The sequence below is a fragment of the Apteryx rowi genome, unplaced genomic scaffold (assembly GCF_003343035.1).
Source record: "Apteryx rowi isolate R43461 unplaced genomic scaffold, aptRow1 scaffold_147, whole genome shotgun sequence".
Classification (NCBI taxonomy): domain Eukaryota; kingdom Metazoa; phylum Chordata; class Aves; order Apterygiformes; family Apterygidae; genus Apteryx; species Apteryx rowi.
In genome coordinates, this window is record NW_020447719.1 from 1,511,046 (window position 1) to 1,537,902 (window position 26,857).

At 37.5% G+C, this 26,857-nt stretch overlaps 1 long non-coding RNA gene across 1 annotated transcript in view; it reads right to left on the reverse strand.

The window, feature by feature from the left end:
* Positions 1–8,113: 8,113 nt before the first annotated feature.
* The window catches only part of LOC112962380, a 30,434-nt gene continuing 11,690 nt past the window's right edge, over positions 8,114–26,857 (reverse strand). Inside the window, exon 3 of the long non-coding RNA XR_003252289.1 lies at positions 8,114–8,462. This is a non-coding gene — a long non-coding RNA (uncharacterized LOC112962380). The remainder of the gene's footprint in view (positions 8,463–26,857) is intronic.

Genomic DNA, 26,857 nt, shown 5'->3' on the forward strand with positions numbered 1-26,857 from the left:
TTTTCTCCTAGGTGAGCTGCTTGAAAACAGTTTAAGAGATCAGACAGATAACTGTAACTGATATACATGTATTTATAAAGTATTACTTCCTTATTCCTATAGAAACTTTTCAGTGATTGATCTCCTGTAGATCTGGTTGCAAAACAAAATTTTACTGCATGAGAAATTAGCTTCTACTCCAAAGAAGAATGAAAAATTGTAGTATGAAAAAAGTAGAGCAAAAAACTCTGAGAATTTTCAAAATAAAATTGTCAAAGTGAAAATTACAACACCTGTGATTGGAACAAAAGTTCCTGAGTATCTTGAACTGATTTTTTTTAATTCAAATCTTTATTTTGAAATAAAAAGTATCTTTGTTTCAAACTGTCATCTGGAAATGAAGGGGCTTTTGTTTTGATTACCCTAATTGTAAAATAAAAAATATGCATTAAAATTGACATTTTCCCACAGAAGGTTCTTATTTCAGCAAAACCACATTTTCCAAGAGGAAAATTTTTCATCTAAAAATATTTCAACCTGCTTTACTCACTTGCCAGGAAATATGAAGCTGTCTATAACCAGCATCTTACTAAAATTTTTCCAACATGAAAGTTGTTATAATTTTGCAGTTGAAACTTTTAAAATGTTCTGTTGACAAAGAGAATTTGGCCATGAAGCAGCATAGTGCTTATAGTAGCGCCAATACACAGAAGCTTTCATTTGTTAGTCTGCACACTTCATGGCTATCACATGTTCAATTACAGTGGCAAATTCCAAGCGTGGGTCAAACACAAATAAACTCAAGAGTTTAAATCTCTGCTCTTTTAAACATTCCAGATGTAGAAGCATAGTTTTCCATTTACTTCACCTCAGTCAACAGAGTTGAATGGGGTGGGATAATTAATCCAGTCAAGTGTTCTGCAAATATTTCAGTCCAGATACAGCCTTACCTCTTTGAGAATGTTGGCATACTTTTTAACAAAGGTATATGAACAAAGTGATTTAAATCCAATTGACAGATTAGTTACAAAGTATCAAAAAGATTCAAGATTCACTGTAGAACATCAGAGCATAAAAAAATATGCTTTGGAAACATTTGTTGTTACTGCAACATATATTGCTACCTGAACAAGATTGTTATACAGCCTTATCTACAATGATTTTATGGGCACTTGTTCTAGTCAAGAAGAAATTGATCCTTTGGTATAGCTCAGTTTCAGATATCCAAACTGAGAAGTTTTACAGAGGTTAATTTTTCATAAAATGATGAAGATCCACTCTTGAAAATACAGACCTATTTAAATGATCTGAAATTAGACACCTCAAAAATATAAACATCATTCTTCTGTTTTCAAAATCTTAGCTGCTTCTTTAGCTCTTTAGCTATGTGTAGTTGACTGCCAGATAACAGCACACAGGACTTAATTTTAAAAAGTGGGTTCCTACTGGAAATTTTAAGCTCTCCATTAAACATTCAGACAAGTACTTAGGTACACTGAATTCTTTTATACTCTTTTGTATCTAGGTTTCCAATTCCACCCACCACACAGAAGTATATGAATATCTTCATTTGCACATACACACATTTATCAACATAGCTGCTATTTTTATGTCCAAATGCAGCATTTGTGGCATCAATACTGGAGAGAAATCCACATTTGAAAACTGAACTCTGACATGTCTGGCTAGAAGCTCAAGAGCCTTCTAGTTAAAAAAAATGCATTTACAACATATATTATGTTAACATACCAACCTAAACAAGGGCGTTTCTCACAGTCCTTTAACGTGTTTTTTGCAGTGAGAGCGTATTCATCAGGGTGAGTCAATCATTTATTTCTAGGAACAATGTGTGATGAAGTGAAGTCCTGCTTTGTGAGACACCTTTAAACAACCATCCTATACAGGATAGGTAAGAGGAATCCTTTTTTTCTCTAGCTTACGGAGATGTCTCGCTCTGAATCAATTCTTCCCACACAGCTATCTAAATTCTCTTTCTGCTATGAAGTCATTAGACTAACCTTTACAATGTGAATAGAGGAAGGGGTGATCTTTGTTCTACACCAATAATAAACACAGACCTTTTATTTCAATTATGTGGAGACAGGTATAAAAAGGGAGGTATGAAGCAACATTAGTCCAGATGAAATTAAGGCCAGTTAGTACCCAAACCATTCAATTTCTGCTTTCATAAAATTAAGAACCTCATCAGGAAAAGCCTGAAACAGCAATAGCAATGGAGTAAAGTGTCCTGGAGGGATGCTGACTGCTTTCTCAACCAGACTAGAAATAGCTAGAGAATTAGACCAGTTCAGACTGGGTGTTCAATGGCACTACAGTCAGGGTGAGTTTTAGATATAGGTAAAGGAGTAAGTTGTCCAAAGTAGTAGAGCCAGGGACAGCAAAATGGCTATTCAAATCCTAAAAATCCACGTCTGCAGCTGCTGGTAGGAAGAGTTAGAGTATGTTCATCAGCTGTGACTGCAACCATGATAGGGTGGAAGAAACAGGGATAAAAAGGCAGCTCTTTCAAGAAGAACCAGACACCTGCCTCATCTCCTTGTGTTTAAAAAGGCACACTCAATTCTCTAGAGCTCTCCTCTGGCACCTCTCCTTCATGTGGCAGAAATGGTCAAGTTTGGATGTTCTCTGGGAACATAATTCAGATTTCACACATTGCTGAGAAACTTGGAGCTATCTGTGATTGTGGCTGACAGAAGAATGAACTCTAAACCTCCTTTTTGATCTCTGTCAGTCTGGGGCCATTTTAGGATTAACATTTCTGAAATGATTCAGATTGCCCAAGGTGCTATGGGGTTTTGGCTGCATCAGATTCAGGAAGACTACTCTGCATGTGTAGAAACAAATGAGCCCCTAAGCAGCTCTGCTGAGAAGGACCTGGGAGTGCTGGTGGACACCAAGTTAAGCATGAGGCAGCAATGTGCCCTTGTGGCCAAGAAGGCCAATGGTATCATGGGCTGCATCAGGAAGAGTGTTGCCAGCAGGTCGAGGGAGGTGATTCTCCCCCTCTACTCAGCCCTGCTGAGGCCACATCTAGAGTACTGCGTCCAGTTCTGGGCACCCCAGTACAAGAGGGATGTGGCACTACTGGAGCAAGTCCAGCGAAGGGCCACAAAGATGATTAGGGGACTGGAGCATCTCTCTTGTGAGGAAAGACTGAAAGAGCTTGGCCTGTTTAGCTTGGAGAAGAGAAGGCTGAGAGGAGATCTTATCAATGTGTACAAGTATCTGAAGGGAGGGTGTCAAGAGGATGGGACCAGACTCTTTTCAGTGGTGCCCAGTGACAGGATGTGAGGCAACAGGCACAAACTGAAACACAGAAAATTCCATCTGAACATGAGGAAATACTTCTTCACTGTGAGGGTGACAGAGCACTGGAACAGGTTGCCCAGAGAGGTTGTGGAGTCTTCTTCTCTGGAGATATTCAAAAGCCGCCTGGATGCAATCCTGTGCAATGTGCTCTAGGTGACCCTGCTTGAGCAGGGGGGTTGGACTAGATGATCTCCAGAGGTCCCTTCCAACCTCAGCGATTCTGTGATTCTGTGATTCTAAGGCTGTGGCTCAAATTTCCTCACAACCTTACTCTACAATTAAAAGAGTTCCTTTAAGCAGAAGTATAGAAACAAGTGCTGTAAAAACTATCTATCCTGATTTAACATTGCATGGCTGAAGGAACTAGAAGTCTCTAATGACAAGGATTTGATTGTACTATGAGTAGATTTCTAGTTGTCTTGCACTGCTTGAGGAGTTTAGTGGGATGGGACACGAGGCCAGGGACCTGACCTTTCAGCAAAATGGAATATCATCTAATTATGGCTCTGTGTAAGTTCACTGCTTCTCTTCTCCCAGCTATTTCACAAGTTTGGCTGACGGAGGAGCTGTTTTGTGATTTAACACATTTTAAAAATATTGTACAGTACCTTCCACAGAAGTTGATTAACTCACTTTGATTAACTCATGTTTACATTGCACATTTGCCGGTCTCAAGCTATCACCTATCTGCCAACCAGTCTTCTTTTTAGGGATCATGCATTTCCATTGGACTACAAACTAGTTTGTAATTAATAACAACTATTTTTGTAATATAAATACTTAATTTAATATTAATATTTTAATAATTGCACAAAATAGATCTTTAACTTGCTCAGACTTTGCTACCTCTGAGCAGCTAACTGAATATACCAAGACAGAGCTTACCCACAACAGATGACAATCCTAAAAAAAAAGGAGTTTACCACAAGAACGAACTACAGGGAAATAACTCCAGAACTCTCAGAAATAATACATCAGCAGCTCAAAAAGGCAAAATTGAATTAAAGGGAGCCATTCCAATCTGTATCGCTTCCTAAAAGGACATTTTAAAATTTATTCAAAGCTAATAAAGAGAAAGAAAAAAAAAAGAAACCGCATCAACTAAGATTAGTATCAAGAATCATACAAAGTGCCACAATTCATTGGATTGTCACCTAGATGCATTAAGATAAGGAATATTTTATCTAGCAAAGGACCAAATATGGAATTCCTAGTTCAGTATTCATCATTAGTTTCTTTTGATTATTAATTAAGCATGCACAGACCACTTATGTCCCTAAAAAGCCCACTCATCTGAGGAGCTGAGGGAATTTATAATTATAAAATAAAATAAATGGGAAAGCCCACATTCCTAGCAACTTCTAAGGCTCTGGCTTCTTGCTAAATTACTAAATAACCTTATGAAGGGCTAGCATTAATTTATGAGAGTGGGTTGAAGCATGAGAAGAAAATAGGCAATGAAGAATTTTGGACCTAGTCAAAATTAATGAATGCTACTGGCCAGTTTTGGCAACTCCTAGGTGAAAACGACAATACTAAGAAGGGCAGGTGACAGAAGGAAGCAAACAGTACCTGAAGGATGAATCTGTTCTATTAACATCCCCCATTTGCCTTCTCCTATTATTGGCTATTCATTGCCTCAACATGGTTTAGAACTTCTTGTAACTTTTTGTAGCTGGCAATAGAATGCTTTTCCACAAGCATTAAGAAGAAAACAGGAATCTAGGTAATTTCAGGACTAAACACTACTTCATCGAGCCACAGCATATGTCCTCATCATGTGAGCTGGACCGAGTCGCATCTGCTCTTTGCCATGTTCTCTAAAGGCAAAGGACAGAAATTAATGCCTAGAATACTCAGATCAGTGTATTACCCAAGTGTTTTGGTGACAGTGCTGCCAACCTCTAACATGTAAAATTTATGAATCACTTCTCTCTCCAAAAATCATGAAGGTTTTTTTTTTAATTATACATTTGCATGCTTTTACTTCTCACTTTTTGAACCTCCAGAGTGAAACTATGTCTTGTTTTCAAGTTTCTCTTTGAAATAAGAAGGCTAGAAAGATTTTTTTTTCTGTTCTAAGAAAAGTTAAAAACCCAAATCATTGGTTTTCAAGAATTACACTTTTAAGAAAAAACATCCAATGTCACTCAGACCCAGGATGAAATTTTACACTTGCCTTTTTGCTTTTATAGTAATAGTAATTAGTGTCTGATGTCTCTTCTCACATATTCTTTACTTTCATTAGCCCTGTGAGCTGACACACAGCTAGAAAAAGGACTAAAATCCCTCTCTGTCCTTACATTTCTCCTGTAGTAAAATAAGAAAGTATACAGACTAGCAATATCAGATCAGTCAGCTAACTGTAATGACTGATATTTCTGACCTCTAATAGCTTACAGGACACTTCCCAAGATGTTTCTGTTTGAACTACAGCATGCCTTTTGGAAAAAAAATTAAAAAATAATAATCTATTTTAGATTTAAACATTTCTGATGAAGAATACACCTTGGTAAATTATTTTGATATTTAATTACCTTTGCTGCAAAAAATTTCTCCCTTAATTCAAGACTGAACTTGTTCTACTTTAAATGGAGACAGTGTGTCTTGCTATATATTTGTCTGCTGGACTGCAGAGTGCTTTGTTATTATATTTCTCTTACTCCCAGTATCTCTTCCTTTCATCCATTTTTAGTTTTCAGTACTCCTTTTAAGTTCTGGACACAAGAAATGAACACACTATTCCAGGAGAGGTTGCTTCCAAAAATACAGAGGTGATAGAGCCTCCATATTCATAGGCTTTGTTTTTACAGGTAAGGGATGTATTTGTGTTTGTAGCTACATTGTCACATTGTGAGTTCATTTTCATTGCATACAATTCCACTTAAACAAAGACTCCCAAGGAGATCAAAGTAATCTCCAGAGTCATTCCAGCCATTTCTCCTAATTTCAGTGATCTTTAAACACAAAATGATTCTATTACAAATTATCTTTTATTTAATTTGAGCTTCAAGGAAAGGTTTCAGTAACAAAATCAAGACAACAATAGCTCTCTTGCTGTGAAGAAGGACACATACACAAAAAACCCTCTAAACTGCAAGCATTATTTTGTCCAAACAGTAGTTTGCATGAGCAGCTAATCTAATCAACCAGTTTGCATGTGAAATAGTAACCCTGAACTTAATTTGCACTGAAAACACATTTAAAAGCACATTTTGAAGTTCTTTTGCATGGAACTGCATAATGGCTTTACGTATTATTAAGGCAGAAGCCACAAAGTGTCCTGGTTGTGTTACATTTCTTTTCAGTTTGGGCAGCAGCTGTTCTTCAAATTGGAAAAGAAAAGAAATGTCATAGCTGGTATTCTGACTTTTGAATGACATGATATATACTAGCAGAGCACCTGTACTGCACAGTGAAAATGTACATTTAAACTAGCATTAACCTGCTACTCCCTATCTTAGATGCCAGTAGTCATCTCAGCAAAGTAGCGTGGAGCTCAACAAGGACCTCTTGATAAGGTAATCAGATTATTCTGAGCTCTGTACTTCCGTGATGGGTTAAAAAAGAATAGGAGTAAACACCTGATGAGGCAAACAGAAGAAAAGCCGTTCTGTGGCAATGTACAGGACAACGTAATAGAAGGTGTTATGGACCAGAAAGAGAAGAAGAAACCCAACTGCAAACTAGCAGTCATCTCAGCAGGCTAACCATTTGGGAGGATGAAGATCTCCAAAGAATAGAAATAGTCAACATGCATACTATCTGCTATTTCTCTGATAAAAGTAAAATGGACAGGAGTTAGGAGGGGCTGTCAAGTCATCAACCCTAAACTTGAGTATAGCTGAAAGAGGAAAACAACAACTCCATATTACAATGGGTAGATTACAAGACCAGGTAAGACTCAAGCTAATTAATTCAAAGCTCCTCAAGACACTTTGACTTTGGGACTCCAGTGAAGAGAAAACTTGAGATAGGTGGTTCTCCTCATACAAAAAGGCTCATCCAATATAAGGGAGAGAGTTGCATAACTTTAATTTTTGAAATTTTTACACATAGCTTTCTGAGGTTGTGAGGTGAAAAGAAGGGTTTTTTTCAATCAGTTGTGAAACTGCTCAGAGAGGTTAGCATGTATAAATCCAAAGTTCTCTATGTAGGGCCACTTTTAAGGAGTGATAGCTAATGAATTTGAACCCCTGCATTAGTTGAAATACAGATATCATGTATCTCTAAAAACTAGAGTTAGTTAATCTAGTTAAACTAGAGTTTAGTTAATCACGAAAACTCTTCAAAGGCAGAACAATCTTTTCTATGTTTATGCCTGCATAAAATGAGACACCAATTTTGTTTGCAGTGCAGGTACTGCTGTAATACTAACCATAAATATATATGAATCTTTGTATCTACTTGTAGCTACAGTAAATTGCAAGCAATGTTTTGGTGATAGGGCTATCACAGATGAGATTATATGAGTGATTAATAAAAGGAGTTAGTCCTTCTCTAAAAGAGAATATGGTTTGATCAGCAGGGGATATTCTATTTCATATTCTATCTATCTGTATATTTTGACTTAAAATTTTTGGAATGAATGCTTTTTTCAGTTAAAACAACAGATTCAGTTATAGATGATTGCTTTTTGAGGGGTGCTTTAAACACTAATGCTATATTAAAGAACAAGAGAATTCACAACCTGTGAGTACAATCAGTGTCTTGAGTCCAATCCAATGTCTTCATAACTAAATTCAAAATAGACTAGAGATCTGAATTAACTCACTCTGCCAGATTCATTGTGCAACCTTGAGCATTTAATGTCACTGTACCTTCCTCATTGGTGCAAACAGCCATAAATATAGATGTCTGACCAGACAGAAATTTCCTCAGATAAAAGAACTATAGGAACTGTATAAAATGGTAGGCCTAGATTTTTTCTGCGAAAATGGGTGTATCCAGAATGCTTCTGCACTTTACATTTTCTCAGTTGCCAGAGTGACCTTTGATTCAAGTGGTAACAGCCTTCAATCAAAATGGTTCTTCATTAACTCTGGAATCTGGGAGCCATGAAGGAGGTGTACAAACTTCATTTACCATCTTCATTTCACCTTCAGGTTCTGCAAAGTTCAGCCAGACATCAGAAACTCAGGCATGTCAAAATTCTGGATAGTGAAAAAGTGCTCATTATTCTAAGTTAGATAACATTCTAAATGTTATTACACTAAACACTTCCAGTGATGTGTTTTGATCAGGAGACTGTTCTGTCACCTTTACTTCAATAACTGTTATGAATTATAGCACAGTTAAACACATTACTGCTCTCCTCAAATCACTGGGTAAATTATGTGCAATACTAAAGCTTGTGTTTGTCCTTGGAAAATGCTAGTCTCCATCACCCTGTCATTTCAGAGTGCAAAATTGAGCCTGTGATAGAACCAGGCCTTTTCTCATCTGATTCAATTCATTTACTATGTTAAGAAAAACAGTTCTTATATTTCCACTTGTTTAGAAGGATCTGATATAAATGGTACTCAAATCAGTTCTTTCCCTTGCCATAGGAGAGATATTTTACTCTGAGCAAATGAAAATGAAACAGAATTGAACATCTGTGTATTTCTCAATTCCAAAATAGCACTTTACACTGCATCGTTTTATCCCAAAATTACATGTACTCATGGGCCTAATTCTTCTGTTATGAGAGAGAATTCCAGAGCAACTCCAGTGAAATTTCAAAAAAGGAAAATGTTCATGTCTGATAAAGAAAACAGTAACTTTGTTGCTTTGCCTCTATTATGTGATCGTTATTTATAAAGCATGCTATTGTTTATTGACACAGTTCTATTTTAAAATACAAGGAACCAGCCAGCAGGTTGAGGGAAGTGATTCTTCCCCTCTCCTCTGCACTGGTGAGACCACACCTGGAGTGCTGGGTCCAGTTCCAGGTTCCACTGTACAAGAGATACGGAACTACTGGAGCAAGTCGCGCAAAGGGCTACTAAGATGATTAAGGGACTGGACCATCTCACATGTGAGAAAAGGCTGAGAGAGCTGGGACTCTTCAGCCTGGAGAAGAAAAGACTCGGGGGATCTTATCTGTGCATTTAAATATCTGAAGGGTGTTAAGAGGATGGGGCCACACTATTTTCAGTGGTGCCCAGTGATAAGACAAGAAGCAACATGCATAAACTGAAATACAGGAAGATCCATCTGAATCTAAGGAAAATCTTTTTTACTTGTGAAGGTGACTGAGCACTGGAACAGGTTGCCCAGAGAGGTTGTGGAGTCTCCATCCTTGGAGATATTCAAAAACTGTCTGGACAGGGTCCTGGGCAACATGCTTTAGGTGACCCTGCTTGAGCAGGGAGGTTGGACTAGATGATCTCCAGAGGKCCCTTCCAACCTTAAGCATTCTGTGATTCTGTGATTCTGTGAAACATGACAAGCTCCTAAAATTAAAAGATACAAGTCTTAAACATCATTAAATATACCTGGAGTGAGGCAAAACATGGCATATGACCACCTTCTCATTCCTCAGGGCCAAAAAACTAGACAAGGCAAAGCCATTTTATAGGGTCACAGCCTTTGGCTCTCTAGTTTTACATGGCTCCCAAACACCAGCAAATGTCAGGAAGCTTAATACATCACATGTAATATGCCATGTAAAGTTCTCTGTGCATATATATGTAATAAATCTGGTCTGATATAAAGATCTTTACATACATGCAGTCATGTCACATTTACAGTACTAAGAGGCTTCTGAAAATGTAAGATCAAACTGAACAGAAGAAATTGGTATCCAGTTTATAAGGAAGAGGCTTCACAAAATTAAATTTAATTGAAATGCACTTTTTTTGCATTTCGTATCTTGACATCTTAGCTTCACAGTCACAACCACAGCACAAAGAATAGCAGAATAGGCTCCTATTTTTGTTTTGTTTAAATAGGGCTGAATTTAAAGTCTAAGGTAGCAAATCTGCTTATCCACACAGAATCATAGAATCACAAAATCACAGAATAATTCAGGGTGGAAGGGACATCAAGAGGTCTCTAGTTCAATCTCCTGCTCAAAACAGGGTCAGATCAGAGATCAGATCATGTTGCTCAGGGTTTCATCCAGTCAGGTCTTGAAAACCTCTAAGGATGGAGACTACAGAGCCTCTCTGGGCAACCTGTTCCACTGCTTGACAGTCCTCATGGTGAAAAATTATTTACCAAATAGGAACTTCTCTTGTTTCAATTTATCCCTGTTGTTTCTTGTCCTCCCACCATGATCCACCATGAACAGTCTGGCTGTTTTCTTGATACCTTGTAGGCATTGGGGGGAAGGGAGGGCAGGTGAGGGGTGATTTGGTCCCCCTGAAAGCATCTCTTTTCCAGGATGAACAAACCCAGTTCCCTCAGCTTCTTCTCACAGGGCGGGTGCTCCAGCCCAACCGACTTGGTGACCTTCTGCTGAACTTGCTCAGTTTATTGACATCTTTCCTGTATTGGGAGGCGCCAAACTAGATGCAATATGTAGATATGGTCTCTTGAGTCTCAAGTAAAGGGAGATAATAACTTCCTTGGATCTACTGCCTGTGCTCCCGTAAATATATCCCAGGATGCTGCTGACCTTCTTTCCTGCCAGGACACACCACTGGGTAACTTTCAGCTCTTAATGGATCAAAGTTGCTACATGTATTCACATTTGTCAGCCTGACATTTTTCTCATGTGTCCCAAACTGTTCATGCAAATACAAAAACAAGTATGCATGCATAGGTTTTAAAGCACGGATCTCTATCTTTCTAAAGTGATTAAAATAAACATGATTTGGTTAAATCAATGTCCATCCACACCTCTGTGGTTACAGCTGCAGATGGAGGGTGGCTTTGTTGACTTTCATTTTTGACCTCTTAATGTGTGATCACTCACTGTTAACTCAGTCCAGTGGTAATCTATCAGAGATTTATCTTTGTTGCTCTGGATTCGTATTTTAAATATGAGTGGTCAGATTCCCTTTTGGCATAGTTCCAATGAAATCAGCTATTGATTGGACTTGAGGAATTTCTGTTCACATGTATAAGGGTAGGAGACATTTCTGAATAGTTCAAGTTTCTAACTATCACACAAAAAAATAAAAACCACAACTTTAAATGACACTGTAGTGATCATGCCTGTCTAGTCAATAGACAATGCTGTTGATGTTAACAGAAAAAATAAACAAGGAAGTGAAGATGAGAATAAGAGGAAGAGAATGTTGGGTAAGAATGAGACAAGTATTCAAGCACTGTGTTTATACATAGCCCATACGGTGTGGCCATAAACAGTGTGAGCCTACTTTACTAGCATTATGCAGTTTGTAACCTCCCTTCCAGAAAACTCCTGCCTGCCAAATGTTTTTCTTGTCTCTAATACTGCAGATTCCCCAGACATGAAGCCTGCATGCTTACATATACCAAAGTGAAATTCGGTAGACAGACTTTTCATAACTACATCCATCTTCTATTAGCAGGATCAGGAATAGCTGGATTGTCTTAAAAATCTCTTAATTAAACAATCTTAAAATTGTTTTACAAAATCTATATATTTACTGAACTGTAATGTGTAATGCATACTAAAGGCATGATTTTTCGGGCAAAAAAATTTGCAACTACAATAAATCATTGCCAGACCTGATGTTTGCTGTGGAATACAATGGAAGGGACACATGAAGATTTTTATCTAGTATTACGATACCTATGGGTTTGAAGATCCATACCCAGCTATTTGGCAGCCTATTTTGATCTCTAGACTTTTGTTGCTAATTTGTTTTAATGGTTTCTGAAGACTCAAGCACTACGGGAGCATACTTTCAGGAATAAATTACATGGTATCTCAGTCACAATGCTGATAAATATATAGATAATGAAATATCAAGTATTCTTAATGTAGCGAGGATCTGGCTTTAATTCCATCATCTAATATATCATTTTGTCATTAGTCCATCTTTTACAACTCATTTTCGCAGTATGTATTTTGATACTTTGTAAAATGAACATAATAATCCCAAAATGTCAGTTTTGTCCATTGGCCTGCTTGCATTTTTTCCAAGAAGAGTTTTAAGAGCACTATAGACTTTTGCAAGATTTTCCTTTTTAAATGACAGCTCTCATATAAATCTAACTGCATTTGAGTCAATGAGTGCTATGCCAGTTTGCACTAGATAAGGGCCTGCTGCAAAAATATGCTTTTTAGACTGTCAGAGGTCTTATGCTTCATTTACTGTGCTCTAGTGAGAATGAGAGGATAGTTCTAGCGGAGTGCCATATTATTACTGTTTCTCTACAGAGAGGTTGAACAGATGTCTTCATCCCAGGTTCGGCAGCTGTACAGTTGAAGATGCCATGACAACTGGGTAATAAGTTAGCAGTTTTCTGTGCTAGCAAGCAAATTTAGAGGGTCTAGTGAGGCTGTGGGCAGCTCAAATCCACACAAATCCAAGCCAGTATAGAAGTAAACTCCTGCTGAACAGGCTCAGTACTTACATACCCAAATCACTTCTACTCAGCCTTCTGAGAACAACCAGCAAACTTATTAGGGACTTCAATAAGAGTAAGAACAATCTGTGAATACTATTAGGATTTCCGCAACAGCATCTGTGCCATTTTGTCCTGTCCCCTTCTTTCCATTCCAGCTCCTGTCCCACTTGTTTCTAAATGAACAGCACATTGTTTGAAGGATTATTATATCATCTGTTTCCAGGAAAGTTTCTGAATTTTACATTACTTTTTATTCTTGTAATACAGCAAGTAGGGACCCGAAGCCTGAGTAAACCCTTCCCCCTCACATCTTAACCACTAAACTGACTGCAAGGGAATTTTGCCAGAAAATTTAGAAACCTGAATAACTTGAGGACACTGCAGAGGTTATTCAGTCTATTTCTATTTCTATTTCTATTTATTTTATTTTATTTTATTTTAATTTTAAAGATTGCACTCCTTAATATAGAGACCTAAGTCTAAACTGCATTTCAAAAGCCAAACTTTTACTTCAAATATTGTCCTTTGTGCCCACTAGTGCAAAGGTATACCTTATTTTCAAGTTGTGAAATTCTTGTAAGTGGAAGCAGCTCTATCATTCTTACTGTATGCTAAGCACTGCCAAACTAGGTAAGCCTAAAGTGCTGGTATGCTCTAAGGACATAGTAATTCCTCTCTGTAAACAAGCTCCAAGATATTTACAATATTCAGGAGCAGTTCTGCACAATTTCTGTTCTGCAGTTACTATTGTAAGACATCTTCCATCCCCTTTTCCCCGCAAAAATGCAGAGCCAAATCCCATTTATCCTCCAATGAAATTACAGGAAGATGTAAATGTTATCCTCATTTCCAGCAAAAAGAATTTTACTGGTTATAATTTCAATAGTTCTTTCTCTTTTTTTGACCATACTCAGCAGTTGTTCATTAAAACACTAATTGTTGTTTAAGTCTCTGCTGATCTGCACTACAGTTCCTGGGACTGTATGCAGAAATAACTCACAAAACATCTGGAGTTGGCAATAATATAAATCTATTTGTCCTAACAGATATTCTGACAACCTGTAACCATGCAACAGAATAAATTGTGTCAGTTTCTAACCAAAAGTCCTCATTTATATTTTTAGCTTTTTTTAGAAGACAGGAAAGGTGTGGTCAAAACTGATCAAACAGCAGTTTGCAGAATTCACGCATCTGCAAAATGAATTCTTAGTCAATGTGTGTTTTCTCTATTTTCCTCAGCATCAGTGCTCAGTACTAAAGAAACCATTAAGGCTCTTGCATTCTTAGTATCTTGATTTTTATGCTTATCAATATCCCATGTAGTCTAGTTTTCATCTTGTTCCTTGCACAAATACACAGAGTTCTCTTTCCCCTCCTCTATTCTGTCCTTGGAGAGGACCAAAACTCATGGAAATAATGTCTGATGTTCTAGATTACAGATCTCACTAAAATCAAAAATTTATACCAGGCTGAATATGACTCATTGTATATTGTGTAGACATAGCCATACTGAATGGGACCACTCAAAACCGTAATTCTGTGTATTAGATCGTCTCATTTTTTTTTGTTGTAACTTTTATTATGACAGTTCATGCCAGAAAAGAGGAATGCTCTCCCCAGTACAGATCAATTAGAAAGAGTTTATGCCAGTCAAATGCAACTGCTATAAAGATATTTTTCATAATCTCTTGACTCTATCAATTCTTTCTGATCACTGTTTTCTCTCAAGTCTCAACAAAATTATATGATCTCTTGAGCAATGCACATGATAATCAAAACTCCCATTGCTATCACAATACATGGCTTAGGAGGCATTTCTGAGAGCAGGGAAATATGCAAACAATTAATAAGATAGTAAATCCCCAGGACTATGACAGGAGAATAAGTCCTGGCTACAACTTTTGAAAGATTCTCAGATTTATTTGTTTTTACCAGACCCATCTTTATTTTACTTGGCAATGCAAAGCAATGTAAATCCAGCTTACCAACCAGCTTTGTATATATTGTTGAAGCATACTGGTCAAACTGGCATTCTACATTAATTTCCATATCTCACTGCTGTGAAGGTGGCACAATTCACCCTGCACACACAGAAAAATGATTTAACTGATTTTTGTTTTGTTTGCTTTCCACCCAGCTGAAAAGAAACTAGAACTGCATTAATATTGAAACACTATTTTCAGGTTGATTCCTGCCCTGTCATTGCATGGATATGAATGCTGCTGTCTGACATTTCTGGAAAGTATGAGAAGAAGAGAAGCTGAGCTGCTGAGTCTGCATGTTACACACAGGCAGAGAGGTAAAAACTCACCACAGAATTATTCAACCTGAGAAAATGATGCGAGATACCTCCCAGAAGTGTTAAACAAAATGAAAAAAAGACACAGAATTAGTGAACCCACAGCCCAAGTCTAACTAGCAAACAAACCAGGCACAAAAGGATGAATAGACAAAACAAATCTATTGGTTCAGTGTAGAAAACCCCAGCTCCCACTGTGCCTTTCCCTTCCCCTCTCACGCACACCCACCAAGAAGGGGAAGGAATGGTAATGCTCTTCAGGGCATTAACTATATTGGTTATTTAGTCCAGTGGTAATAGTAACCAAACAATTAATTCCCTCTTTATTTGGATGCCTGGATTGCTATGCATCTAGTTCTGGTTAATTCATTTATTTCCCATTTTTCCTGACACAGAAAACCTAGGCTTCATTAACACTGTCCTCTGCCTTTCACTTCATTTTCTCACATCTGTTTACTGACATTATTGGCATTCAAATGTTAGACTCCTTTTAGCAGTGATGAACAGATTTGGTCCTGGTGATGGATCCTAAAGCACATTCTTTACTGTAAAGACATGGGGAACCTTTTGATACCATGGAGTACCTGTTCACCTCCTAGAACAAATTCACTATAGGAAAGAGCAGGCATAGCACAGCTTCGCACAATGGGAGTCACACCCATTTACTTTGAACCTGAACTTGGCAGCAGTGTGCAGTTTAAGAATTCGTTTTACAACTCCTCATTACACCTTTGATTTTTATGTATGGGCATAAAAGATATAATGGAAAAAACTCACTCATGGAAAATTATGAAATAATTGCCTCATGCCATAGCCTGTCATTATTGTGATAAATAAAATGAGCTGGAGATAGTAACTCACCTTTACTCTTTGTTTGAAACATTAATATTCCATATGCATTCCTTTCTTTGGGAAACTTTATTTATGATTGCTTCCAATTCACTGCTAACCTATGCCTGTTTACATCAGAATAGCTCCACTGACTTCAAGGCTGTTTTTCCAGCTTGCATCAGTGCAAGCTTAGATTCATTTTCCTCAAATTATGTTAATGCCTACCCATTCTTTGCAGCTGGATATAAGCAGATTATTGCATGGACTTTGCTTGCAAAACAAATATATTCATGATGGCAATCTAGGCCATCAACTTTAATCCAACTAATTTCTGCATGAAGCCTGTAACTTCTACTTGAACTACAGTATCTCTATGAAAATCAGTCTTTATTTTAAGAGTTGAATAGAGAATCCATTGTTTTCTTTGACAAATTATTCTACTAGTTCATCGTGCTTACTTAATATATATCTCCAGCTCAGATCTCTCTATCTGAGACAAACTTATGTTTCTGCCCTTTTGAGCTAGTTTATTTTACATCTGTTCTGAGGCTCACCATCAACAGTGTAAGGTAAAAGAACAGAGAATCCAGTCCAGGAGAATACAGATGACAGACTGCCTTAGCAATCTGAGCGCCCTCTGAAAAAGAGGATGGTAGAAAGACTATGGTTATTCAGAATGTTTCCCCGTAGCTCAGCCTGTCTCAGATTCAGCCAGTTTCCTTTTGGTAAGTGGATGATATCTGCCATGACCTTTGATAGATAAGAGATATGGCAGAAATGTAGAATAAGTGCCTCTGATGCTACAAATGGTACTTTGGCAAAACCAAAATCAGTGTAAGCAAGAACTGGAAGCAAGAAAAGCTCTGAACAGGTGGCTATTAGAAGATATAAGCCAGTTACTCTATGCCTTCTAGCATACTGTTTTGGTATCATCTTACATTGCTCCATCCTCTCACTCCTGTGTGTTAGTTAGGATGACTTAAACCTAGGCTGATGCAGCAAAGTACAAATGTTACCATTGTATCACATCTGCTGTCTCTTGAATCGCTGACTTTGCAGATATCCTGAACTTCCCATTCCCATGAACTTGCAGGGTACTGATATCATGGACAAGTGAAAATGCTGATTTAATTTTCTCTCTTGTGATTTTATTAGAAGAAACATGGGGAAGTAAGATGTATGTAGCCCCACCCCCTTCCGCTGTACCCCAAAAGAAATCTGCTTCTAGTCATCTTACAAGTGACTGTCGGTTGTGCAATTCCTGTACTTCCATCCACAGTGCAGCAATAGCCAACAGCAGTCTTATTTTACTTACAGTGTTGTAATGACCACAACAAAGGACCTGGTCCTGATTTGGGAACCAAACACACAAGCAGGGTTTTGCTTATCTTCACAGTATTTCAAAATCTTACTTCTAAACAGCTTTTAGTTGTTTCTTCTCAGCATTCATTCTGTCTCTCCCTAAACTCTGAGAGAAATATAATTTAAAATATACTAACTTGCTGAAAATAGTAAAATCAAAATGAAAGGACTACACACAAAGGCCATTTTTTTAATTTAAATCACCAGAATACATTTCACTGGAAAACAGAGTCAATATAAACAACCAGAACAAGATGGAATCAATTTCAAACATTGATATCCTTAAAATTTACTATTCCCACCCTACTTTGTTGACCACAGTTAACGTGATCTATATGCAGATTATTTATTAGACTATGACTGATTCAATTGAAAGCATCCTCTAAGACAAATGGACTCACAAAAAATATGGCTTCTAAGCATCATTCACAATGCCTATATATATCCAGATTGTTCAAATACACACCGAAAAACACTTATCACACATCACTAAGTGAAGTTGTTATGAACTCCTGACTTCAACCCTATGTGCAAAAAACCCACCTTGTTTAAAACCTAGAGGAAGCTGCATACAGTGTAAACAAAGATGATGTTTAAGTATCAATATTTAATGAAAATGTAAAACCTGCCAAGCCAAGTCTCAGATCAATGTATTTTTTCCAGCTAAAAAGGGGTTGCTAGTCAGGTGCTGAGTAGCAAGTCTCAGATCTCAATCTTGTTCATTTTGGCTTCATGCACAGAGGGAAAAAAGCACACTGAAGTTCTCTTCCACTATCAGAATAGGCAAAAGAGAGAGTAAAATCAGTACTGCCCAGTGACTTTAAATATAAATATCATGAAATTAATGTTTAGTACATAACTCAGTCCCAAAGGAAAGAAAAGAAAGCTACAGATAAGTTAGGTAACTGAAGAGATGGGGATTCTAAAAAAAATGCTCAGTAGAACTGGAAAACTTCAAGTGACTCTTTGTGTCTTTACACTCAGCTTTGACTTCTTTCTTTGTTTCTTTTATCCTTCTCCCACTTTCAGCTTTGTACATTCTTTAATGTTGCTTCCTATGTTTGGAAGCCTCCTACTCATTGTCAGCCAAGCGTCTTTCTTTGCTTTCAAGCCCATATTTAAAACCTACTACTTCACTGCATTTTTACTAATCTACCCAGTTTTTGTTCATGCCTTCTCTTTCCTGAATCCTTTTTACGTTTTGCGTTGTGCGTAGCTGACCTCTGGAAGGTCCTCATGATAGGAACCACGTTTTCTTTCTTTTTTTGCAAAGCATTTAAGAACAAACTGGTTATTCTAGCTTCAATCTTCTAAAGTGCTTGAGGGTTTCTTGTAGGAGCATTCTGCTACTCAGAGTATCTTCCTGAAATATGTGACTATGTCTACAATGGAAGAAGAGAAGTAAGTTGGTTCAAATTTTGGCAGGTACAACATTGATTCAGCCAGACCAACTGGCAACCTTTTTCCCACTCCCCTCACCCCACTTTCCCTAGGGTCCAGTATTCTGTTTTCCAACAAGTCTATCCCAAGATGGGCAAACTGCCCAGCAGCTACCCTGTGGTCTTACCAAAGCCTTTACACAGCCTGTAAAAGGGATGCTATTTGCCTTTTCCACACTCTGTAGTCTGTCTTCTACAACCATGTAAGGGAGAGCAAGATTTGCCTCCTTCTCTTCTTCCTTCCTCCTACCCATATGAAGTATTTTTACAAAACAACTGAGATAATACCTACATTATGTTGCCAGAAATTAAATACTGCTTTAGTATCCCACAAAGCATGCTTATAACTTTTCTGTTTTCAATTATCAAACTAAATCTAGTCAGAACACAAAAATACATAAAATAAAAGAAACAATTACAAAATATTCAGTGGTATGGGGAGTTAGCAACAAATAAAATTTAAAAAGGAGAAAAAAAGACAAAATCTACAGTACTTTGAACTTGGCAGAGTAGTAATATAAAATGTCATTGACAAATAATTTTTGTGTAGACTAAATCTCCATTTTTAGGAATGCCATCCTAAAATCTGAAAGAGAAATACCTGCTGAAATGAACTGAGGGTTTTCCCGAGAATCTCACTTAATAACCAGGAATGAAGTCCAATCAAAGCCTTTAAAGTCTACACTCTGATAATTCCACGTCAAAATATAGTTGTAAATATATTAAAATAAATTACAGGATGCTGAAAAATAAAATAACTTTGATAGACACACAGGAAAAAAAAAAGGAAATATTCAGAAAAGGTAAGACAAAACCAAAGCAAACAGCAAAATGGACAGTCAAGGTGCCACCAAAATAGCCTAGGGCCTTCATCAAGCTTTCTGTCCCTATCATCCTATGTTCAGCTATATTTTTATGTCATGTAAGGCATAATAAAAAATACTATGAAGTTTTCCAGCTGTGCTTTATATCATACTTTTTTTCATATCTCTGAACCTCAGAAAGATGTTTTGCACTTTGAAGTACAATGTCTATCCAAAAAAGGTGTGTGACTTATAGTGGAAAGCACCCTATGTAAACATTCACACGATCAAAATCTGATTTATATCACGGAAGCTAAAAATGGGACCCATTGAATGCAATTAAAAGGTTATAATACAGTCATCTACAGTTCAATATTGTGAAAGTGCATTTTGATTCAACTGAAGTCCAAGGAACTATATCAATAGAATCTGGTTCAGTATCTAGCTTAACAATTAAGAAGAAAAGCTGATTTGTCTGGCTTTTAACTGAAAAAGAAAGTCTTATATCTGCAAATTTTGTTTTGTTTCTGTTAACAGAAGATTTGTGTTGTTACATGTATATCACAGATAGCAATTCTTCTCAAATAGTCTCCTTCCTGGACCAAGATTACAAGTTTTCTCCACAGCCCACTGTATGACACCTCTTGCATTCCTGCAGAATATCTTGTATTTCTTACCACTGTCCCAGTCTCTTACAGAGTGGCTAAAATATTACTACATTTTCAGGTTGCAAAGGCAGCTTGTAGAGTGTGGCTTGTCCAGTGGCATTGGAGTGGACACTGCGCTCTGGGAGCAGATTTCTGTAAAAATGAATTATAAAATCTCTAGACTATGGCAATACCTAAAATCTTGACTGACTCATCTCCCCTACTATCAGTAAAGTTGGGAGCTACAGTACAAACAGAGCACAGACAGCCTCTAGCATTTTAAGTAGTGCTGATTAGGCCTGCTCTAAATAGATAACACTGTTTAAAACGTTGGCAGCTTTGTTTACCCCAAGGCTCTGAATGTTGCCAGTACCTGAAGAGCTAACCAACTGTTAAGTGGCACTGGGACAGGTTTTCAGTATTTTCCTATGCTGATGAGACTTAGATCTCTAAGTCCCACTCAAGCAACATCTGCTGTCAAGTTGGAGAAGATTTAACGGAGCTTGCATTCTTTTCCTTTAGATTAGACTACATCCTCTTCTAATTTTCTTTTGTTTTTAATGAAACAACTGAAAACTTAGAAACAGCACAGAAACAAATAACCTGTCCCAAATTAGTGGGTTATATACTGAAATACTTCAAAGAGAGGAATTTCTTCCTCTTCTCTTTAAAAGAACAGAAGTCCGCTTCCACTTCTGAGAAATACAGGATGAGGAAAGCCTCACATCCTTTGTGAAAAGAGCTGACGAGCTAAAGAACTGAAACAGCCTAAGCAGAAAGAGCCCTCCTTATCAGACAGAGAGAGAGGGTCACAGTGTGTGTTCAAGTATTCACTGAAGCTGACAGCATCTTGGATGTCACCTCACCTAGGTGAACACTGTTTCCACACAATGAGTTTTCTCTCACCTTTCATCAGGAGAGACTTCAAAAGCCCAAATCAGAATATCCTATAGGTTGATCTTCAGATTTTCAGGAGGGAGATGCAGGTTGAAATCCCCTCAGCCACAGAAGGAGATTGGACTTGTATGTCCCATCAGACAGATGGGTGACATTTAATCATCAAGTTACCAGTTAAAAGGGGGTTCTTCCAGCATCATAATCTGAATTTGGGGTAGGTTTTCCCCAGGTGGTGTTCTCTGAGAACATGCAGTGGGTTAGCTGAGTCTCCACAACTTGGAAGCTAATGCCTCATTTGTGCACTCCATTGACACTTTCAGCCCTGTGAGTCTGTCGGTGCTGCTGAGCATCCTCAGAGAGATCTATGCACACCTGGGGAACCCTACTGGTAGAAACAGACCCATCGCAGCATAAGTATTGGGTGATTGCCAACAACAGTACATGGTGTTACACTATGTACTGTTCAATGTGTCACGGAAAGTACTGTAACAATTAGTTAAGTTGAAGGTTTTCAAGTTGCGATCTACATAGTTTGTATAAGTTGTCACCAGCATTTTAAATAGGCAACAAAGAAAAGAAAGCTTATTGATAGTCAGCTTAAACCAACTGTACAGGACCTATACTGCCAACAGAGCCAAGAACACAAATAGAGGTTGAACACCATTCACATAGGTGAATGGTGAATGGTTCCCTGGATCACAGACTGGAGAAGATGTTCAACTTGAAATTCTGAAATCCATTTGAAAGGAATTCTGACTGTAAATGCTCTCACTGTGCAGAGATAGATGACTGTCTTCTCAAAGCAAGTGTTTTTTAACATGATCACTAAAGAGATTGTCACCAGAAATAGAAACAGCCACAAAACTTCTAAGCACAAAGAAATTAAACAGTGACACAGTCACCAAATTCAACCTGAATCATCCAATAAAAACCTGTTTGCATATTAAGACCTGTATATTAAGACTAGTTTTAAAAATAGTTTGCTCTGTTAGAAAAGACTGCTAATAGACTAGACGCATTTTCTGCAAAGTGGATGGGTCCTGCCCATTCATTTTGTCAGCCACAAAACCCTCTGCAGAATGGCAAAGAAGGCTTCATGCTGTCCTTACATCACCTAGAAATTCCCTTTAAGCCCGGTTTCATCTTCTTCGTACTTCTGGACTGGCCACATTCAGTGATCTCAGCTACTGTGTTCATTCTACCTCAAAGTTGTAAATAAGGAGTATATTCTGCCCCTCCAATCTGTTCTTTCAGTCAAACTTCTGTCTGGTAACTTTCTTTTTCAGGATCAATTTTTTTTTCTTTCTCAGCAGTAAATAAATATATTGCAAATATTCATCTTTATGTGGTACTCATCTGAAAGCAAAGAAGTCTTGCTACATAGATGGACAAAACATTTGAAGAAAAATATGCTGATCATTAGCATTCTTTTTTTTATCAATGCGACAAGCTGACATCATTTTGTTATTTTACGTCTCATTTTATGTCCTAATCTATTTTTCACAGAATTTCATGTTCAAAAGTGCATTAGATTTGCTTTGCTGTCCTATGACTGGAGGAAGCTACGAAGTCTCAGTATACTGGCTCTGACCCCCTAAAGGCTTTGTTCATGTTTAAATGTTTACATATTTGAATTGTGATAGTTTAACTTTATGTAAATCATTTCTTCAGGCATTTAAACTGCTTACGTATTTCTTCTTGGGAGTGGTTCCCAAACAGACATACAGGAGCAGGCCCTTGGCAAAGAAGACACCCCAAGAACATAACCTGTATTGTTCAGCACTGTAACATCTAATAAAGAACTCACTTTTGTACACTCTCATGTAAGCGTGAGGAGATTCAGTTACTGACTCCCATGTTAAGTCCTCCACCATCTGAACAGAATCCAAGCGCTACTTTTCAATTTGAGGGTTACTCAAAATACTGACAGAATATAGATCAACTAGCTAACATTTCTCCTAAGAGTCAAACCCAGAATCCAGCTATGCCTACTTAGGGTCCAGTTCCAGCTACCACCATAACTTAGACATACCCTTTCTCAGAAAGAAATGCACAATAAATATAAGTAATTACACTTCTGCATGACCTTTTTTAAATACACAGTCGTATTTACTCCAAAAAGGAAACACAGATAGCTGGAGGTTGTTTCATAAGCAGCAGATCTAAATAATAGGACTTCTAAACCTGTTCATCTTGGAAGACCCCAGGGTCCAGCAGTCAGCAAGAAGACAGGAATATTTCCTCTTCCTTCAAACTTCTCATGAAGACACCCTGCTGGATAAATCAACTGACCAAGTGATCTGCACAGTCCTACTTAAAAGAAGCAAACTCCTCCATCAATAACTATGATATTTCAGTTAACTAAACCAACAACTCTATATAGACAATTCCATTGAAATTTTAGTTCAACAAAAAAGTGCAAAGCCGTTGGAAAACAAAGTATGGTCTTACAGACAAAGCAGAGCTGCAGTCCACAGCCAACTTGTATACGCACCTTATAACATCAACCAGTATCCATCAACTATATATAGCTAAAATACCTAAATCATCCCAGAGATGTGCTCATATATTTCTACTTGAAAAATAAGTTCATAAAAAGAAAAAAAAAAGACATATATGACTATTGGAGATACTAACAGAAAACCGAGATACCAAAGGCAATTTCATAAGCTCAGTGACAAAGTAAGCAGCATACACTGTATGATGACAGTTCTTGCAAAGGAGCACTGCTTATCCAATTCAACCATTCTATTGTACCTTGCAGATGAACTGCCAATCAATTTTGCTTTCTTGCAAAATTGCAGGCAAAGCAAAAGAAGACACAGCTTCCTTGCTATAGCAAAGAATGTGTGCACCTGAGCTGCTTGCTCTTTTCACAGAGAACTGATCTTAGTATTGCTATGAAATAGCAACGATGTAGAAGAATTTGGGAAGTGGAAGCAACCAGGCAGATGGTGTAGCCCACTTTGCTTTGTAATCCCTGTATCTAGTTCAGTAAGAATACATCCCTTCAGAACAGGGTTAAAAAAAGCAGGTTGGGAAATGTAAAGGTATCCTCTTCAAGAATTAGGAACACAGAATGCGACATATTATCCTCCAGATGAAGAATAAAATGGTTTTGCCTGCCGTGCTATCAATAAAAAATTGCCCAATTCTGTAAACTTATTTCTGAAGTTATTTTTAGTGAATTGTGGTGAGAAATATTTTTTATTGTCACTGAACTATTGTTTCCATGGAAATCTCCCCACTAAACTCCTGTTTTGTTGCCCTCACACAGAAGGACAATTCTTTTAATGTCTAGTTATATAGTTACAGTGAATTCAGAAATCTCACTGAAATTCCTAGTGGTTCTGTGGAATTGGAAGGTGAAAAAGAAGGGAGGAAGGGAGGAAGGGAAGGCAGGAGAAAGGGAGGAAGGAAGGAAGGAGGGAGGGAGGACTTTTTTTGAGTACCTCTGATTAAGTTCCAAGCCCCTTCTCCAATCTCCTCAAAAGAAAAAGTAAGTACAGAAAGAGCAAGCCCAAGAGAACAGTTGCAGATAGTCTATCCTCTTCCAGAAATGCCACAAGTGCTATACGCCATGAGAAAGCAATAGACCTTTATGAACCCTCTTAGGTCCTTAAAAGAAATGTGCAGGTCCAGCAACAGTGGTGAAGAGGAAAGGGAAGCTATTTCCATTTGCTAAGGATCAATTTCTATGGAGTTTCACATTTTGGGAGAGGTTTTGTAGGTCTTCATGTCATCTTGAGAGAGGAAGAGAAATCAGGGATGACAGTTAAGAAATGCACAGGTGTGACTAACTAAGCATTTTTTTCTCTCTTAAAGCAATGCATAGGGAATAACCCAGCTGGAATTAAAAAGTGAGCAAGTGGGCAGTGGGTGGAGAAAACACTGAATCAAGTAACCAAAGAGACTCTGAGATTCAACAAAATGAAGAAATAAAAAGCAAAGACTTAAAGACAGGAAGGTCACAGAACTAACACAAGATATATTAAACAGTCCTTTACATAAAGGCTAGTTAGTATCCATTCCTCTTTAATTTGGTTTTGTTTACTGAGACTGAAATGCTGCAGGTTGACAACTGCCTAAGACTATGGGTTTTTAAGTACCTGCTATGCCTTGCAGTGCTGTAGAGCAAAGAATAATGGTACTGGCATGGTTCAATAGCCTCAAAAAAGAGTTAGATCAAACTGAAGTTAAGGATTCAATTATCATACTCCTTCCAAAAGGTGGGAGAGGAAAACTCCTTATCTCTGCCTGAATTATATGGGAAGCATCCTAAAAGCTGGTGTGCACCAGGATAAAAGAGGGGACGGGTGTGTTTCTTAGGAGCTGTGCAGCCCTGCATGCTCATGCCTACAGTATATGGTAGAGCCTCGTGTCCTGTATATACTGAGCTATGAGACTGTCTTGTGCATTTGAAATGCTGGGGTGAGGGGTGACAGTTTTGGCTGGGAACGTTTTTAATTCCTTAGAACATAGGGCTGTTACACAGAGTAAACAACTGTATCACACCAGGGATATATCAGCTATAAATGGATATATTTCCACACCTCACTACCTGCAAGTTGTTAAAATTTTGCATTTTAAAGTGCTTGAATGGTTCAGATATACTTTCAGATTTTTTTTTTAAATCTGAGGCCACCCACCAGATGACACTTAATTTAAAAAGTGACCTAAAAGGGTTTCAATAAGACATATTAAAACCTTGGCAATTTAGTAAAATCACTGAAAACGTATTGATTTTTCCAAATTAGCATGGAAATGAAACAATAAATGAAATGAACCAGAGACAATACATCACAAAACAAATAACTTGAGAAGTGCTACTTTAATTGGAAGTAGAGTTTCATAAATAAATAGTAACTGTTCTATATTTAATATAAGTAACAAAGTCTCATGAATGAGATTTTTTTTGCTCTGTCTTTCATAAATATTTGATGAAAAGCAAGGGGACCATTGTTTGTGCGGAAATTATGAGGTGTGCTGATTAGTTAAGCATATAATAATGAGATTATGAATTCCCAATATGCTGACAGAAAGTCGTACGTCTGAAAAAACATTGCAGAGATGTGGTTATGAGTTTTCCCTTCAGCTTTTTCTTTTATTTATTTTTTTCTATGATAACTGAACATATGGAGATTAATTTAAGAGTGGGAGTGACAGTGTGGATGTCTAATTAATTGCCCTAGAAAATAAAAAATGTTTCTGCCTTACTCATAGAGGCCATTTGGCTGAAGCGCTGTCTTACAAAGCTGGATGTAATATGGAGTATGCTATATAAAAACTGAACGAAAGGTAGAAAAACTTAGTTAAGAACATGGCTTAGCCATTATCCAGGATTTTAAGCCAGAGTAGACAAGGTGGGCTTTTGCACGTATGTTGTTCATTGCTTGTCAGCTACAGAAGAACAAAGAATATGGATAGGTACAGATAAAGAGTGAAGAATTTGTAAATAAACCAACTGGTATGGTCAGATAGACATACAGACAAGTTTTCCTTCTGACCTTTAGCAGAGGAAGTTTCCAGTAGAGATAAGGCTCTAGCAGAATGTGGATTGTTCCTCTCATATGCCTCAGATATATATTGAACTCACATTTCTAAGATTTTGGGCTTTATGCTTTAAGTCTGGCCTTATTTTTCCTTACCACCAATTGCCCAATAACATAAAAAAATCTGCCAGATAATATTTAGGAAAGCATTTCCTGCAAGCATTTCAGTTTCATGTTTCCTACAGTTTATGAGTTTTTTCTGAAGAGATGCTGATCAATGCTATCATTA